Below are 19,469 nucleotides of genomic sequence, written 5' to 3'. Positions count from 1 at the left end.
TAAGATTGTTTATTTTCTTGGGTGTAGGTTTAAATGATGCTGATGATTATATTAATTTATACAATAATTAACGTCGTAAACTCCATAGAACATTTAAGCCCATAAGTTAATTGTTTTCAGTAAATTTCATTGAACACCTTAAACTTCCACATAACTCAATTTAAAAGAGATTTTATTGAACTCTAATGAATATGTATATAAATGAATGCTGACTACTAATTATGTACTGATAAGATTGTTTTTTTTTTTGGGTGTAGGTAGTTTTAAACCTAGTGGTAATTATATATAAAATTTATAAATTTACAATAATTAATGTTTTAAACTCTATGGAACATACAAGCCCATAAGTTCATCCTTTTTAGTAAATTTCATTTAATACCTTACACTTTCACACAACACAATTGAAAAGAGGGGTTATTGAAACTCTCGATGAATATGTATATAAATGGATGTTGAATATTCATCATGTATGGATGAGGATTTTTTTTTTGTTTTTGTTTTTGGGATAGGTAGTTTTGAAAGTTAGTGATGAATATATTAAATTTATAATTACAATAATCAATGTCTTATAAACTCCATGGAACATACAAGCCCATAAGTTAATCGATTTCTAGTAAATTTCATTTAACACTTTAACTTCCACATAACTAAATTTAAAAGAGGTGCTATCGAAACTCTCATGAACATGTAGATAAATGAGTGTATACTATTAATTATGTATTTACAAGATTATTTATTTTCTTTTGGGTGTAGACTTGTAGCTTTAAACATTAGTGATCATTATATTAAATTTATAAAAAATATTTTTTTGGTAAGTTTTTTAATTGAGTTATGAGTATGCGAGGTCACATATGTGGACCCTATCATTATTATAAACATCCACCAATAATTGATAGAGTTTGAATCTTGGTGGTAAGAATCACAACACCAGAATTTAACCATCATTATAATTTTACAGGTATAATGGTTCCAAAGTTTATGTATCACTATAGTAAAAGTAATAGAAGCAATTTTAAATGTGTCACTAATGGGGAATATAACTAGTAATAATGATTGTCAACCAACATGGATTCGAGTTTGAATCTTGGTGGTAAGAATCACAACACCACAATTTAACCATCATTATAATTTAACAGTTATAATGGTTAAATTTTTTATCTATCACTATAGTAAAAGTAATAGAAGCAATTTTAAATGTGTCACTAACGAGGGAATATAACTAATTAAATTATGATTGTCAACCAACATGGATTAAGTTTTGATTAGAGATTTATTTCAAAAGAATAAATATATGATATAATAAGCAAATAAACAGAACCCATTAATTATTGAAGTTACAAAAAATAAAATTGTTTATTTTTAATTTTTAACAGTGTATGAATTATTAGACTCATCCATTTTCATGAATGCAATTAAATGTTTGATATTAACTTATTATCACAAATTAATTCAATATAATTGTTATATCTTATGTGCAAGATCATATTGAATCATATAATTGATGGGTCCATAAACATAACATCATAGTTTAATATAATTTATTACATTTAACTACAATTACATGTGTAAAGTTGAAAGTGATAAATATAACATCACAAATTAATGTTAAATTACATCTAACTACAATTACATGGATACATTTAAAAAGAGAAATTTCAATTAAGTTTCAAGACTATCAAATTGTTTCAATAACATAATGTGGATTTGTCACAATCAATCATATCCAAAATAAGTATGTATGAGACGTTTTTCTAAATAGTCAACTTGGAGGTAAGAACTACAACCAGTAGTGTCATAATTTGTCACAAACAATCACATCCAAAATAAATTTGTATTAGACGTTTTCCCAAATGGTCAATTTGTAGATAAACACTACAACCAATATTCATAATTATCTTGTGTTTAAAGACATTATATTTTCTATCTATATTGTGCAAGCAAAATGATATATTTATGAAGTGAGAGACATGGCTCGAGATTATAGTGGACATCAAACATGAACTCCTTACATCATTAACATCTATTGTGTCCCTTTATGTTTAGCTCTTATCAATTGCATACGATTAATGTGCATGGTACATCTACCATGGCCCTTTTAACTCTTGCAAATTATGTAGAATTAAAGTGCATGTTCTTTTGATACATAGATTTTTATGTTTCTATATTTTACAAATGTAGAAAATAATATATAAATATATATATTTTTTCAAATTGACATTATAATTTGATTATTGATAAAATAAAGAATAATAAAGTTAAACAGGGTAAATATATAATTAATTAATTAATTTTTTGTCTGTATTTATAACTTAAAAATTTAGTCCATGGAAAATAAAAGAGAGTTAGTGTTTAACAAGACCCTAGCAAGTTTTGTCATTGATCCTAGCTACTATTTTTATAACCATGATTATATATATTAATAAATTTGATTTAAAGATGCATTTATATGTATGCATAGTCATTAGACCAATTTTACAATAGTATAACACCTCTATATTCAATAACAAATAATTATGCAAAAAATATTCTTTGCAATATTTAAATAACACACTCTTGATAGTGGCATCTAATTGCTTTAAGAAAAGGTAATTACTTTCCACAATATGAGTGACTTGTCATGATGACATTTATGACTTCATTTTTTTAGTGTAGTGAATATTATGATTAAAAAAAGTTTATTTTCTTCCTCATTTTCTATAATATTACATTACAAATATCTTTTTGATATTTAAATCCTCAGTCATTTTCATTTTGGTCCCATAACATTTGGCATGACAATATTTATATTTAATATTACATATTAATATATATTAATGCATAATTGGTATTTATATATATTTAACATTTAATATTTATATATTAATACAAAATAATGTTTGATATATTTTATAGATTAAAAGATTCTTTTGTATATGTGGCAAACCTTTCAATCCCTATGTTAAAAATGATGTTCTTACATTATTAAGATAAATATTGACATTGATTCATAGTTGTGTTTTATTTTTAAAATTATCTTTATATTATTAGATACTACACATCCTAGTTGAATAACATTATGTCTTAAAGGAAACACCAATTCTTGTAAAGGCAAAGACCATCTCAAAACTTGTCCTCATCAATAAATAGGAAAAGAAGAGTATAAATTTTAATACATACAACCTCTTCTACAAATTATTTAATTTGATTCTTATTTCCTATCTCTTACATATTATTAATGAGATAATTCAAACCAATTTTGTACTTCAAAGAACTAAAATAACAATTTACCATAAACTTTCTTTGGCTATATTTAATTTCACCCTTACAAAATGCAACAAATCCAAATGTTAGTTGTTGATTTGTATACTTGTGTACCTCATAAATTTGAGCTTTAAATTTCATCTAAGCGAATTTTACTTTTGCCCTATAGAAATATTAAATTTTTGATTTGATTTTGAATAGGACATTAAAATGATTTCTATAGTTGCAAATTTTTTAACTTTGGAACTTATCATCCAAGAATTATGCCAAATTGAGAAACCTTGCCATAAAGAATGAGAAAAAATCCATGGAGATTTCAACAATCAATATTATAATTTTAAGCAATGTATTTAACTATGAAAATCTCAAACCAACCCCGCTCCACATTTTAAATTTTAGTCTAATAGATATATGAGATAAAAACCCTCAAACAAAATATTTACCCTAACAAAAATTCATTTGAACATTCAATTTTACTCAACACATGTAACATAGCCAAGCTACAAGGCCTAAAATCATAATTCATTATGAAGAAATGTACAACTTTTAATTTGGTGACATCACTTAGGCTATCCTATACCCATCTCTATCTTCCTCTCTTTCTCTCTACCCTATCTCTTTCTCTTTACCTTCCCTATATCCCTCTCTTCTCTCCCTCCTCTCTCTTTCTCACTATATATATCCCTATATCTCCCCTCCTTTATAGATCCATATTTCTCCCTCTCTCTCCCTGTCTCCCTATTACTCCCTTTTTGTATATCTCTTTATTCCCCCTCTATCATTTTTTATATATATCCCTCTCTATCTCCACTTCCATATCGCTTTCACTCTTACACACAAACACACTTGTTATTTCTCCCTCCCTATCTCTAACTCTATATCTCTCTCTCTCACTCACAAACAATCCTTTTTTCTCTCACAATTCACACACACATAATAAATTTTTCCTTGTCCATATCTATGTATCTCTATCTATCCATCTCTCTATCTATCTCCCTATATCTCTATTACTTATCTATATCATCCCCTTTATCTCTCACTCATGCCCCCTTTATCTCTAGCATCCCATATCTACCTCTCCATCTTTATTTATATCACATTGTTTGTTCCCATCTCTCTCTATTATTCACTCCATCTCTCAGGTTCCATCCATACTATTCTCTCTCTCTCTCTCTCTCTCTCTCTCTCTCTCTCTATATATATATATATATATATATATATCACTTATATATTTTTTCATTTTACCTCTCCATCTCTACCTCTCTCATTATATCCCTTTTTAACTATAACATGCAAGAGCAGAGACAAGGAGAGAAAAAAAAATTCAACTTGGTCGAAGCTAACCAAACTCAACCTGGTCGAAGCTAAGGAAGAAGGAGCTTCAAATCTCAAGGTCCACTAGATGTTGGAGAGAATTTCATGATGAGAAGAGCAATGGTGATTCCTAAAAGGGATCAAATTCAGATAAGTGATAGTGAAGGTTTATGGCTTCAAACAAATATATTTCAAACCAAATGGACCTCAAGAAGAAAGGTATGCCAAGTCATTGTTGATGTGGTAGTTATGAAAATATGGTTTCCAAGGAAATGGTAGAAAAGTTGAACTTACACTACACAAAAACATCCACATCCTTATTGTATTCCATGGTTTAAAAAGGGGAATGAAGTCACTATCGATAAGAGATGCTTAATCAAGTTATCAATAGGGAAGACTTATAGCTGTAGACACCTAAAATTGTCCAGTCTAATTATTTATTTAATTATCTAAGCCTAATTCTTCTATTAATTAAATAAATCCTTATTTATTTAATTAATTCATTTATCCTCTTCTAGCCTTATTTCTCATTTAAATAAATACATTTATTTATTTAAATTATCATTTTCCTAAATTAAATAAATATTCTTATTTATTTAATTATCCCACTTCTTCTATTAATTAAATAAATCTTTATTTATTTAATTAATTCATTAGCCTTTTCTACCTATGACACATGTCATTCATCTCTTAATTCATACATTACCTACCCCTTTCATTATTTTATTATTTCTTTTACCTACCCTCTAATCATAGCCGACCTCCTTTTACACCTCTCAATCTTATCCCTCCATTTCTTATTGTGTCTTCTATATAAGGAGATGCTTCCCTCATTATCAAACCCTAATGACTTGATCAATTGACTACACTACGATCCTACTTGCAACCACATTCCGTTCTTTGTTAAGCTCTTCTGCATATAAAATTTGAGAGCAAATATATCAAGCAAGATCAATGGAGATAGGAAGAATGGAGATCAAAACCCTATTGGACATGTGATGGTATAATCTTTGTGATTTCATTTGATTTGCATTGTCTTAGGTAATCTTCATATGTTATGGTGGATCTTTGTTGATTGTTAGGCTAGGGTTTTGTGGTTGAATTCATTTAGCCTTTCAATATTGTTATTATTGTTATCCATTTTCACCATATACATTTTGGCATGCCCGGTGGGACTCTTGTCCCTTTTGCATTTAACCTTTTGTTGCAGATTTTGTGTTTAAAGTTGCAGATCTGGCATTTCCGACAACATTTTCGACATTTTCGCATCTGCATACTTTCAGATCGCGTTTTTGATTTTCTGGCGCGTCTGTGACATTTGGAATCGCGTCCGTATTTTCGACAAAATTTTATTTTGCAGGTTTTCGAAAGGCGCGTTTGTGTTACGGAAACGCGTCTGTGTCATTTTTATCCGCGTCTGTGTCTGGGAAGCACGTCTGTGGTTTTTATCTGCGTCTGTGTCTCACAGAACCGCGTTTGTGTCGCAGAGTCGCGTCTGTGTCGAGGGTAATCACGTCTGTGTATCACCTGTTTCAAAATTTTGAAGTTTTATTGATTCAGTTTTCAGATTTTGCATTTAAAGTTTCAGATCTGGTTTATTTTTGGACTAACATTTTCAGATCTAGCTAACAAAATTGGTGCAGCTTGTCTTGGAAGCAAAATCGTTTGGTTGAAGGCCCCTATTCTCACAAAGTCTTTTGGATTTTAAAATTTACCTAACTTGTGTGCTTGCAGGAAGGGGTGATCATTTGAAACAACCCAAACTACTAACAAATTTTTGGTGCAGGTCCTTGGCAAGGGTTTTTGGATTTTTATTGTGTGCCTTGTTTTCATAGACTAGCAAACACTTCCATTGGTGCACTAAAATTGAATCATTGTCTTTTGTGTCTTGAGCAATAGGCTCTTTTTGTTTAATCTTTAGAGGGCCTGTCTTCCCGTGTGGTCATTAGGACTACTAGTGAGAAGAGAACGACCCAAGTGGTAGAGAGGAAAACCCACCTCATCCAAACCACTATAATCAAATGTATTCATGGTGAAAACTATGAATAACGTGTGCTGATTAGTTCATACCGACACTATGTCTCCCCATAAACCCATTTGATCAAATTTATTTGATCAGTTGTAGGGCGTAACCCCTACCGGCTGGGAGCCTTCTGTATTTACAGAGCTGAAAGTGCCGCATGTATGGCCACACGAGCGGATGCCCTTACTAGCACCATTTTGTTTTAGAGGCCCAAATCCTTCTAGTTGTTGGGGCAGGAGGTCGGACCTCTGGTAGCGGCCCACACACATACGGTTCTTAGTAGAGATACAAAGTTCGCCATGGAGAGTTTTCATGGGGACTGATGCTTGGTTGACCCGAGAAGTGAGTGCCGAGGGTGGAGCCAGTGAGGTCAAGCATCTAAGTATCCGCTCTGAATAGCATAGCCTCGGGGGTAAAACCTCATGTGGGATCAACAACTATTGTCTTGGCCAGCCATAAGAATTGTGCTTGACTTATGTTAAACATTCAAAAACATTCAAGACCAAACAGCAAAACATTGTGTCTTTTGTGTCTTCAAGTGTATGCAAAACATTTTCACATCAAACAACACACTTTTCTTGGAGTCATTTTGAGTATAGACATTTGCAAACATTGAGTGCTTATCAACACTGTGTCCTCTTGTCACGAAAATCAGTCAAACAGTCAGATTTGGTCACAACAAAACAACTTCACAGATTGGAAAAATTGCACAAAATTTGCAGAAATGCGTCTGTGTCGGGCATAATAGCGTCTGTGTTGTCTAGGCACGTCTGTGAAGGACAGAATCACGTCTGTGTTCCAACAATCAACATTGCATTTGGCAAACAAAAAAATCTCAGAAGTGTGTCTGTGTTAAACAGAGTAGTGCCTGTGTCGGGAAACCGCGTCTGTGAAGTATACAGGCGCGTCTGTGTCCAGAATTGAAAAACTGTTACAGTCCAGCAAACATAAACAAAAAAAAATCTCAGAAGTGCATCTGTGTTAAACAGAGCAGCGCCTGTGTCGGGAAACCGCGTCTGTGAAGTATACAGGCGCGTCTGTGTCCAGAATTGAAAAACTGTTACAGTCCAGCAAACAAACACAATTAATTTCGGAATTCTTGAGCTTCCTAGGTTGTTTCTCCAGGTTTTCATCTAGCATTCAACTTGTCTTTGGGTCTCACAAAATCCATCATTGCTTTACACCTTACATTACATTCACATTTGTCTAAACCTGAGTCAAAAGGTCACTTGCTTGTCCTCATCATACTTTGTCAACACACTACATACAACAACACTTTGCTAAGTGGTCCCTCATCAAGGTTTCTTACCTTTGGGTCTCATTTGGTTTTACTTAGAGTCAAGGTCAACTTACCTCATCAAGAGAAACTATCCTCTCTTTGGAAGTCACACCTACTCTACTACATACATACTTGGTCTTACACCTTGGACATTGCAAGTACACTTCAGACTCATTTACATTCCATTCAACTCTTGGTCTTCCATACTCTTTCCATTTTTCATCTAGTCTCTCACATCTTGGTCAATACCTAGTTCATGGTTGAAACCCGTCTTCAAAAATCTAGGAGAGAAACTAAAGAGGCTCAAGAGTTCGCAAACATGAGTTCTTATGAGTATGACAATGATATCTTTTTCAATTCTGATCATACTACATTACCTGACATGGATGTCTATAGAAACATTCCAAATGTTGAGAACATGGACACTATAAACAACAATGCTACACACAATGACAATGTGGACAACTTTTCAGTACATTCCGTAGATGTGGAAGAATCCATTATGAATCCCCATTTCAATCGATTGGTTGAGGAAATAATGAGGAGGGATAGACAATACTTCTTACAAATGATGGCACAAAGTGGAGCCAAGATACCTCATGATTTTGACATGTCTCAAATAATGGAACATAGACCTTTGCAACAACCTCACTCCAATATGGATCAAAGGAGACCTAATAGTGGAGGAAATAGAGGACCACATATGGTACCTGAATCACCATCAGCTTTGCTTCAAAAACCAGAGGTCCCACATACACATGGTCAAACATATGATACCCACCTTCGCAGACCATTATGGAAGTCTGATGCAAACAGATATGCTCAATTACATACCAATGCTAAGGATCAACCACCAAAACAATTGGATGTTCAAAGGCATGCTCAAAATTTGGACACAAGGAAACCTCATGTCAAATTTGGGGGCAACACAATGGAACATGACATGTCTATAGAATATGGTATACATGCGCAAAATAGATATGGGGTTCCTCAGCATGAATCTATACCAAGTGGTCCATATACACAGCATCATTACAGACCTCCTCCATATGAACATGTGTATGATCAATATCATCCATATATGCAACATGCTCCTCCTCCAATTGGTGCCTCAAGCATGGGGTATGGTCCAAGAAGTTGATCTCCACCTAAGAGCAATTTGGAGCAACAAATCAGGGACTTACAAAAGAAAATGGAGGACATAAATACACCAAAGCCAACATACACAATTAGAGACATATGTCCTTATCCATTTGACAAGAGCATTCCAATGCCTCCTTTTCCTACACACTTTGTGATGCCTAAATTTGATAAGTATAGAGGAAAAGGGGATCCTAAGGCACACATAAGACAATTTTTCACAGCTTGCATTGAGGTAGCAGCAGAAGAGACATATTTGATGAGATTATTCCCACAAAGATTAGGTGATCAAGCTATGGAATGATTCTCCCAACTTCCACTTGGCATTAAGTCATGGGGTGACTTAGCAGAGGCATTTATTCAACATTTCTCCTACAACATAGAGACAGACATATCAGTCACTACTTTGTGCAACACCAAGCAAAAAGAGGGAGAATCTTTTGCATCATTTTTACAAAGATGGAGAAATCTAGCTAGCAGATGCTCTTGTGAAATTCCACAAAAACAAATGGTAGAAATGTTCACCCAAAATGTTAACAAAGACATTGGTTATGATCTAAGGAAAGCTTGCTTGTCCACCTTCAAGGACGTTATTGAAAAAGGCTTAGCGACAGAAAAGGTCCTAATTGAACAAGGAGTTATTAAGATATTCAAGGAAAACAAAGATGACTTTAAAGGAAAACACAAGCCAAGATTTTGGAATAAAAACAAGAATACAGTCAATGATGGTGTTGTTGATGCCAACACAGTGCGTCCCAAATTCATTTTTTCTGGATCAAGTTCTACAAACAATCAAGTGAATACTCAAACAACTTCCAGATCACGAAGGAAGTACACTCCATTGGGAGAACCACTTGAGTCAGTTTTTAAGAAGCTTGTGGCAAACAAGGTAATCACTATTCCAGATTTTCCGCCATATGAACCAAAGGTTAAACCAAATTGGTGGAATGATGATGAGTATTGTGAATTTCATAAGAGCAAGGGTCATAAGACAGGAAATTGTCATCGACTGAAGAACATCATACAGGATCTCATTGATAGAGGTGACATTGAGATTGAGGGACATTCGTCTAATCAAGAACATGAGATGTTCAAGGAACCATTCCCAAAACATGACAAGGGAAAAGCTAAAGTCACAAAGGATCAAACCAACTATACCAGAGCATCTTACAATTATGATTCAACTATTAATCACATTTCAATGGACAATTGTGTCTCTACCATTATCATCAAGGACAAAGCGTCTGAGAATTCTACTCAGAGACCCAGGATTGTCCTAAAAGGTGTTGGATCTTCTTCCGAACCTACCTCTGAATGTCATGTTACAACCCATCGAGGCAAAATCACTTTGCAAGGTGCTCCAACTAAAAACACAGCTTCTTCATCAACCAAACCTGAGTATGACCTTGTAGAACAACTAGGGAAGACACCCGCGCTCATCTCCATTCTTGAACTATTACGCATATCTCCCGCACATAAAGCCATTCTTGACAAAATCTTGAGAGATACTGCTGTTCCTACTGATCTAAACGTGGACCAGTTTCAAGCCATGGTGGGATACCTTTCCATTCCACATTCACTTACTTTCACGGAAGCTGATGACACCTCTGTAAGTCAGCCGCATAATGCACCATTACACATTGAAGCCTTCATACACAAACATAGAATCAAACGAGTCCTGATAGATGGAGGAGCAGGTCTAAACATTTGCACATTAAGCACTATCACACAATTGGGATATTCTGATAAAGCTGTGAATTCTACAAACAAGATCACCATCAAGGTATATGATGATGAAGAGCGTTCATCCAAGGGTACAGTCATCTTACCTCTCAGAGTTGGGCTAGTTACAAAGGATGTGATCTGTCAAGTCCTGGATTTAAATCTCACTTATAACATATTGTTAGGATGCCCTTGGATCCATGAAACGAGGGCAGTCCCATCCACATATCACCAATGCATTAAGTTTCCTCATAATGGAGTGGAAGTAACAGTTAACGGTGATCCTAATCCATTCATATATTGCAATAACCTGAAATCAAAGACTGAGACCATCATTCCTAGTAATCGGGAGGCTGTTCCTTCGTCGACATACATTGATCCTGAGTCATTAAAACCTTCGACATCAAAACAAGGTGAGCTTAAAGGCAAGTTTCAGGACAAAGGCATGGGGGAATATACTTTCAATCAGACCATGTACTTAAGACAAGTCATGAGTTCCCCAAAAGAATATGGAAGACCACATCCTAACAAGCAAATCTCCATCATAACGCTCAAATGGGACCCTACTACCTTTCAAAGATGGGGTGAATTAGAAGAGGAAGATTTATACCAAATGCTTTTCAGAGACAATGAAGAGGAAACACAAGACCACATCAATCTACCATGTGAGAAATATGGCAAAGGCTTCAAAATTCTACAAAAATTCAGGTATGATAGAAAAAGCCCTCTGGGGTTACGAAAGGAAGGCATCATTGAACCTTTACAACCTGAATTGACTTTCAAGAAGGAACGCTCAAAAGGACTTGGTTTCTTAACTTCCAAGGTCCACACCCAAAGGACAGAAGAAGCCTTGCAAATCAAAGCTGCCGAAATTCAACAAGAGAATTGCTATTCCACAGATTCCAACGAATGGGAATGGGGTTCCGACAAGTCTTCCAGTGACTACGAGCTCACGGAGACATTCAGAGAGCCAGGTGAACCCACAGAAGAAGAGGAGTTTTATAACAAATTCAGAGTTGGTCAAGAAACAACCCATGAGGAGTCTACACAGTCCTTGTCTCAAGGTTCTAGGTTGAAATCACATAGGATGAGAACACCTGTCCCAGAATGCGCTACTAGTGATGATAATTTGGATTCGCTCGTGATCGAGACTGATGAGGAGAGTGCCATCAATGACCTCGATGATTACCTTGACATACCCGAATATAACCACATCTTCACTCTTATCCCCGCTAACTTCGAAGACATTAACGACCTTCCCCTTGTTCACCACCAACTCATTGACTGGGATCATGAAGGACCTGCACAGTTGGATACATTCCAAAACGATGAAGCTTTTATTGACTATCTAGGCATACGAGATGATCTCCCCCCCGGAGACCATAAAGCGGGATACACTATAGAACTCAATAGCGTGGCATATTTTGGTGAGGGTGTCGGACGTTCCAGTCGCAAAAATGTGAAAATAAGAACAAATCAAGGGTCTTATGGCGAAAACCACACTGTGGCATTGTCTGACCCCAAAAAAGTAAAAAGAAAGGACGTATCTGAGGGTGAAAACCTCTCTGAGGCGCCCGAAGATGGAAGGCTCGACATTCTCCCAACATCATATGAGGAAAAATCATCCATGTTGGTAGAGGAGACTATCAAAACAAACATCGGTACAAAAGAGGTTCCACACAACATATTCCTAGCTCAATCATTGACAGAGTCTGAAAGGTCAAAATTCATAAGTTTCTTCAAAAAGCGACAAATCAACTTCGCCTGGTCATATGCTGATATGCCTGGATTGGATTCGGATTTGGTAATGCATCATCTGACAGTCAAACCGGGGGCAAAACCAGTAAAACAAAAATTAAGAAAAATGCATCCACAAGTGGCATTACTAGTCAAAGCAGAACTTGAGAAATTACTCGATGTCGGATTCATATGCCCAATTGATTATCCTGAATGGATCTCCAACTTGGTACCTGTCAGTAAACCAGACCGCAGCATCAGAATTTGCACAGATTTCAGAGACATTAACAAAGCTTGTCGAAAGGATGACTTCCCATTACCAAACATTGACTTGATTGTTGATCTCACAGCAGGTCATGAAATGCTATCATTAATGGATGGATTCTCTGGTTATAATCAGATAAGGATCGCACCCGAGGATCAACACAAAACATCATTTACTTGTCCATGGGGAACTTTCTGCTGGAATGTCATGCCTTTCGGGTTAAAGAATGCAGGTGCTACATATCAAAGAGCCATGCCTACTATCTTTCATGATCTCATGCATGTAACTGTGGAAGATTATGTTGACGACCTCTTAGTCAAATCAATAGACAGAAATACACATTTGGACATACTTTCAGTTGGCTTTGATCGGTTGGAAAAATACAAAGTAAGATTAAACCCTAAGAAATGTGTCTTTGGAGTAACCTCTGGGAAGCTCCTAGGATTCATTGTATCCAAAAGAGGAATTGAAGCGGATCCAGCAAAAGTCAAAGCTATCTTGGAAATGCAACCACCAAGAAATATCAGTCAACTTCGATCCTTACAAGGCAGACTCCAGTCCATCCGAAGATTCATAGCACAACTGGCAGATAAGTGTAATCCTTTTCAGCACCTGCTACATAAAAACATCAAATTCAAATGGGATGACAACTGTCAACAGGCTTTCCAGACGCTCAAAGATTATCTTCTAAATCTGCCAGTTCTGATGCCACCAGTTCTAGATCAACCACTGTTATTATACATTTCAGCTACTCCAACACATTGGGGGCACTCTTAGCGCAACAAATTGCTGAAGGCAAGGAAAAAGCAGTATATTATATTAGTCGCACATTGGTGGGATATGAGCTAAACTACACACCAATTGAGCGTGCATGCCTCGCTGTGGTCTTTGCTTCACAGAAATTACGACATTACATGCTTACTCATAAGACAAAGTTAGTTGCAAGGATAGATCCATTGAAATACCTTCTCAATAAGGCAACACTTACTGGGCAACTGGCCAAATGGGTAATGATACTGAGTGAATTCGACATCGAGTATGTGGACAGAAAATCAATAAAAGGACAAGCCATTGCAAATCAATTAGTAGATGCTCCCATGATAGATGATGTTCCTCTAAGTTCAAAATTTCCAGATGAATCCATTTTGACAATGTCACATGCAAAGCCATGGCAACTATACTTTGATGGCTCATATACACAGCATGGGGCAGGAGCTGACATCCTCTTTATAACTCCTCAAGGGGATTCTATACCAAAATCATACCGCTTATCATTTCCTTGCACTAACAATATAGCGGAATATGAGGCATTAACAACAGGATTACGAATTGCAGTTCAATGGAAGATCCAGGAACTTCATGTTTTTGGGGACTCCCAACTTGTTATCCGTCAAGCAACTGGTGATTACCAAACAAAAGATGAGAAGTTAATGCCTTATAAGCAAATGGTGGATGATCTGAAACAACATTTCACAAAGATAGACTTTGAGCAGATACCAAGAGAGCAGAATCGCGTCGCAGATGCCATGGCTACAATTGCTTCACTGATCGATCTACCTCCAAACGAGACCCGCTATGAGTTCTTGGTGGATAACCTTTTGGTCCCTTCATATGAGATCATGCCTACTGAGATGATATGCATTGTCGGTCCCGAATCCTAGTTATATGGTTCCATTTTCACATACCTATGAGACAATACTTTACTTCTTGATCTATCAAATAACCAACATTGCACTTTCATTCTCCAATCCTCTTGATATGCCATTTTAGCTGATATCCTACACCGGCGAGGTCTAGATGGCACTCTTCTTAGATGTTTAGAAAGCGACGAAGCTCAGATTGCATTACGGGAAGTGCGTGAAGGGATATGTGGTCCACATGCTAGTGGTCCTAACTTGGCCAAGAAAATCATCAGGACTGGATATTACTGGCCCAATATGGAGAAAGACTCATATCAGTTTGTCAAGAAATGTAAGCAATGTCAAATTCATGGAGATCTCATACATGCGCCAGCACAAGAACTTCAACCACTTGCGTCTCGTTGGCCCTTTTGTTAGTGGGGACTCGATCTCATAGGCAAGATTCACCCTCCTTCCAATGGTCATAAATTCATTATCACTGCCACAGAGTATTTTACAAAATGGATTGAAGTCGTGCCTCTCACACAAGTTATTGGAAAACAGATTGCTACATTCATCCTCAACTATATCATTTGCCGATACGGTATTCCTGTTTCCATTATCATTGATAACGGGCGTCCCTTCAAAAATCAGGATATTCGCGAACTCTGTGACCGCTTCCATATCTCCCATCATTTCTCCACACCATATTACCCCCAAGGTAATGGCCAAGCTGAGGCGTCTAACAAAACAATCCTTAAAATCCTAAAGAAGACAGTCGACGATGCTGGTCGTAATTGGCATATTCAACTTAATCCTGCACTTTGGGCCTACCGCACAAGTGTCTGTACACCTACAGGAGCTACACCCTATTCACTAGTCTATGGTTCTGAAGCCATCTTGCCTATTGAGGTCGAGCTACCCTCTTTACGGGTCTCTTTGCAAAACATCATCAGTGATGAAGACTACAGGGTCTCTCGATTACAAGAGCTGGAACTATTGGATGAACGAAGACAAACTGCTTTTAGTCATCTCAAGGCTTACCAACAACGAATGAGTCACAACTACAATCACAAGGTCAAGCCTCGCACATTTGAGGTAGGTGACTTAGTTCTCAGAGAAAATCCTAAAAATCAACAAGACAGAGAGAAGAAGGGCAAGTTCGAACCAAATTGGCTTGGTCCTTACATCATTACAACAGTATATGGATCTGGTGCATATCAGCTCTCAACTACAGAAGGTGAACCTTTGGAGGATCCTATCAACAACATGCACCTTCGCAGGTTCTACACATAGCTCTTTGGAATATCAAAAAATACAAAAAAAATCAAAAATTTCAAAAAATACAAAAAAATAAAAAATACAAAAAAATACAAAAAAATCAAAAATTTCAAAAATACAAAAAAAAATTTATAAAACAAAAAAAATCGTTACTTGGTGAAAACCTGGCAAACAGGCGCCTTGTGACACAAAAAACATTGAAAAATCGAAAAAAGTAAAGAGAAATAATTTCGTCCAATGGTGAAAACCACTTTGGTGGCGCCCTGGGCAAGTACCATGGTGAAAATTGGGTCACCAGCACCATGCATAGAGACATTGCTCCTCCCTCCTTCAGGATTCACTTTCATGCTTTCACTTTGCACACACTCATGACCAATTCATCCATAATAAACTTACCCATTCCCATCATGGCTTGTTATTGATCTCCCTAAGATTGGTTAGCCATTCATAATAAACCTCCCTTTTCACTCCCTTTCCATCCATAATAAATCAGATCCTATCTGTGGCTAAGGCAAAATCCTACGTCTAGTAATGGGTGTGGAACTGAGAACATCACATGTTTCGAGGAGTACAATTTCTTCCATCTTCCTTCAATCTATCCGCGCACAATCCATAATAAAGCAACATTTGCTTCACAAATCCGCAATAAAGTTTCATCTTCTCCACAATAAAGTATCAGTTTCATGGATTCAGTCAGTTTCAAATGAGACACAACAGCAACAATGGGCTTCAACAAATCAAATCTTTCAACAGACTCAGACAACATTATGGTTCAGTGCTATCTATCCTTTTTGTGAAAGTAAACATTGTGACCACAATCAAATAAGACTTATACAAATGACAAGAGACACTAAACTTGAGGACTATAGTGGGTGTTGGTGTCAAGTCTTGGTTTTCTTTTGATTTTATCTTTCTGGTGACATGTCTTTTAGCTTTTCCAGGATGTCTTTGACTAGAGATTCTATCTCCAGGATGTCTTTGACTAGAAAGGCGAGGATGGGGTATCGTCACCTATTTGTATTTTCTGTCTGTGGATTGTCTCTTAGTAATGCTATGACTTGTCCAAGGATATGAGGACACTGTGAGTCTAGTATGAATTGGGGCATTCCTTGTTTGTGACTGTCTTATCTCCATGCAAACAGGTACAATGACTTTCTGGGTCGAACATATGCCTCGATTGTCATAACCTACTTGCCATAATAAAGCTCAATGATGATAACGCACAAGAAGCTCTTTCACTTTCATATCTTATGTCTTTCATCCCCCTTTCTTGATTGACTTCCATCATCCTTCTCGAGTCCGCGTAGCCTGCTATCACATGACTGAGTATAATGACACACCAAAAATATTTGCATTTCATGTAGTTGCACCTGCATTACCACATATAAGCATTTCATACATACATATAGATATCACAACTGCATCACATCCTGCACACAACACCTATTAGCACAATTTACATTTGCATTATCATATCCATCCGCATTACATACATTCACATTTGCATTAGCATAACATATAAAAATACAAAAGAACAAAAATATTGTATTTCATTATGTACATATTTGCATCCATATCATAAGCATCACATAGAAACATACATCACATAGGTACACATGCATATAGCTGCCGCAAAGATGCATCATCTCATATATATAATCATAAGTGTCATGATACAATGATATCAAAATAATATGGCTACAATCACCTAAAGGTGTCTACATCATCATACAAAATGGTACAAAACTGATACAGAGGAACCCACTGATAACTCCTGCCAACACTATTGGTAGTGCTAATCTTGTCCATGTCATGGTATCCCATGCCACATGTCCCACCCTCATCTCTAGTCCCGGATCCTAGAACACTCATCTCAGGGCCTCTCTGTCGCCATCTCGATTATATGGGATCAGCTCCCCATCAATCGGTATCCGCATAATCCTATATGCATCCTCCAAGGTGACTGTCATCTTACCCATCGACAAATGAAATGTGCACGTCTCAGAGTGCCATCTCTCAGCTAATGCAGTCAGCAGTCCCATGTTCGCCTGAAACTCAGGGACATATAGTACATGTCTCAAACCCATCTCCTCGATAGCGGCTCTGTCCTCGGCTGTCAACTTAGGTCGCAACCTCTGAGTAGACAGGAATCTCTCCCGTGACTCCAGCATTGGCAAATACTCCTGCAGTCAAGCAAATCACTCATGTCAGTCATAGTGGCATTCACTGTTCATCACAAAATGCTACTTTTTATCTAAATGCATATGGCTATCTATCCTAGTGGTACTCACTGTTCATCACAAAGTACTACGTGTGTGACACTCCCTGTTCATCACAAAGTGTTACTCACATTTGCACTCCCTGTTCATCACAAAGTGCTGCTCATATTTCAGTACTCCCTGTTCATCACAAAGTACTCTATCTTGGTACTCACTGTTCATCACAAAGTGCCTTGATCTATCCTAGTCTTCCTAGAGGACCTGCTTGAGTGTATCCTCTCAGCAGCTTATCCAATCGACAACGTATGTTCATCACAGAACTGTCGATTTGACCTAGAAGATGCAAATTCACACTTTTCAAACGCAAATGCGCTTACATGACATAAACGCGCTCAAAGACTGCATAAACGCGCCTGCCTGACACAGATGTGCCTATGCTCTGCATAGACGCGCCTAATTGACATAGACGTGCCTTCTTGGCACAAACGTGCCTGAACAGCACAGACGCGGCCGCAATTGACGCAGACGCGGGTCCAGACATAGACGCGCCTGGCACAAACACAGACGTGCCTAGCAGACATAGATGCGCCTGGCACCAACGCAGACGCGCTTGGATGTTTTTTGACACTTTTTGGACCCTAGTCTAAGCGCATTTATTACCCTATTCAACATGCATTAATGACAAAATTAAATGCGTCAAAGTACGAGGAGGTTTGGTGGTACTTACCGGCTCTCCTGCCTCTGCTGGCCTCTGAAATCGGCGAACGCGGTCGAATCTGTGAGTGAAAGACATCGCTACTGACTGCTCCTGCTCTATTTTCGCTCTGCAATATGCTCTTGTGGATGTGTGGATGACAATGAGGATGTATTTTCCCCCGTGGTCTATCTTATAGCCCACCCTAGCCCTCGCCTTCATTTTTCGAGTCAGTCTTCATTATCCCGTGACTTTGTCACTTTATCCGATCAATCCATTCTAGCCTTTCTTTCTTATTGAGAGATTATCTGCAATCTTTTCAGACATTTTCATCCAATCTCTCGAGGGGGCATATCATTCCCATTCTGGGGCAACTCTGTATCAGTTCATCTTATCTTCTTTGAAACAACGCGACAAGCCGCATTGTCTCAAAGAGGGGCAAAATGTAGACACCTAAAATTGTCCAGTCTAATTAAATAAATATTTTATTTATTTAATTATCTATGCCTAATTCTTCTATTAATTAAATAAATCCTTATTTATTTAATTAATTCATTTATCCTCTTCTAGCCTTATTTCTCATTTAAATAAATACATTTATTTATTTAAATTATCATTTTCCTAAATTAAATAAATATTCTTATTTATTTAATTATCCCACTTCTTCTATTAATTAAATAAATCTTTATTTATTTAATTAATTCATTAGCCTTTTCTACCTATGACACATGTCATTCATCTCTTAATTCATACATTACCTACCCCTTTTATTATTTCTTTTACCTACCCTCTAATCATAGCCGACCTCCTTTTACACCTCTTAATCTTATCCCTCCATTTCTTATTGTGTCTTCTATATAAGGAGATGCTTCCCTCATTATCAAACCCTAATGACTTGATCAATTGACTACACTACGATCCTACTTGCAACCACAT

Source organism: Cryptomeria japonica, chromosome 8 (assembly GCF_030272615.1).
Source record: "Cryptomeria japonica chromosome 8, Sugi_1.0, whole genome shotgun sequence".
Classification (NCBI taxonomy): Eukaryota; Viridiplantae; Streptophyta; class Pinopsida; order Cupressales; family Cupressaceae; genus Cryptomeria; species Cryptomeria japonica.
Note: the sequence above shows the minus strand (reverse complement) of the source record.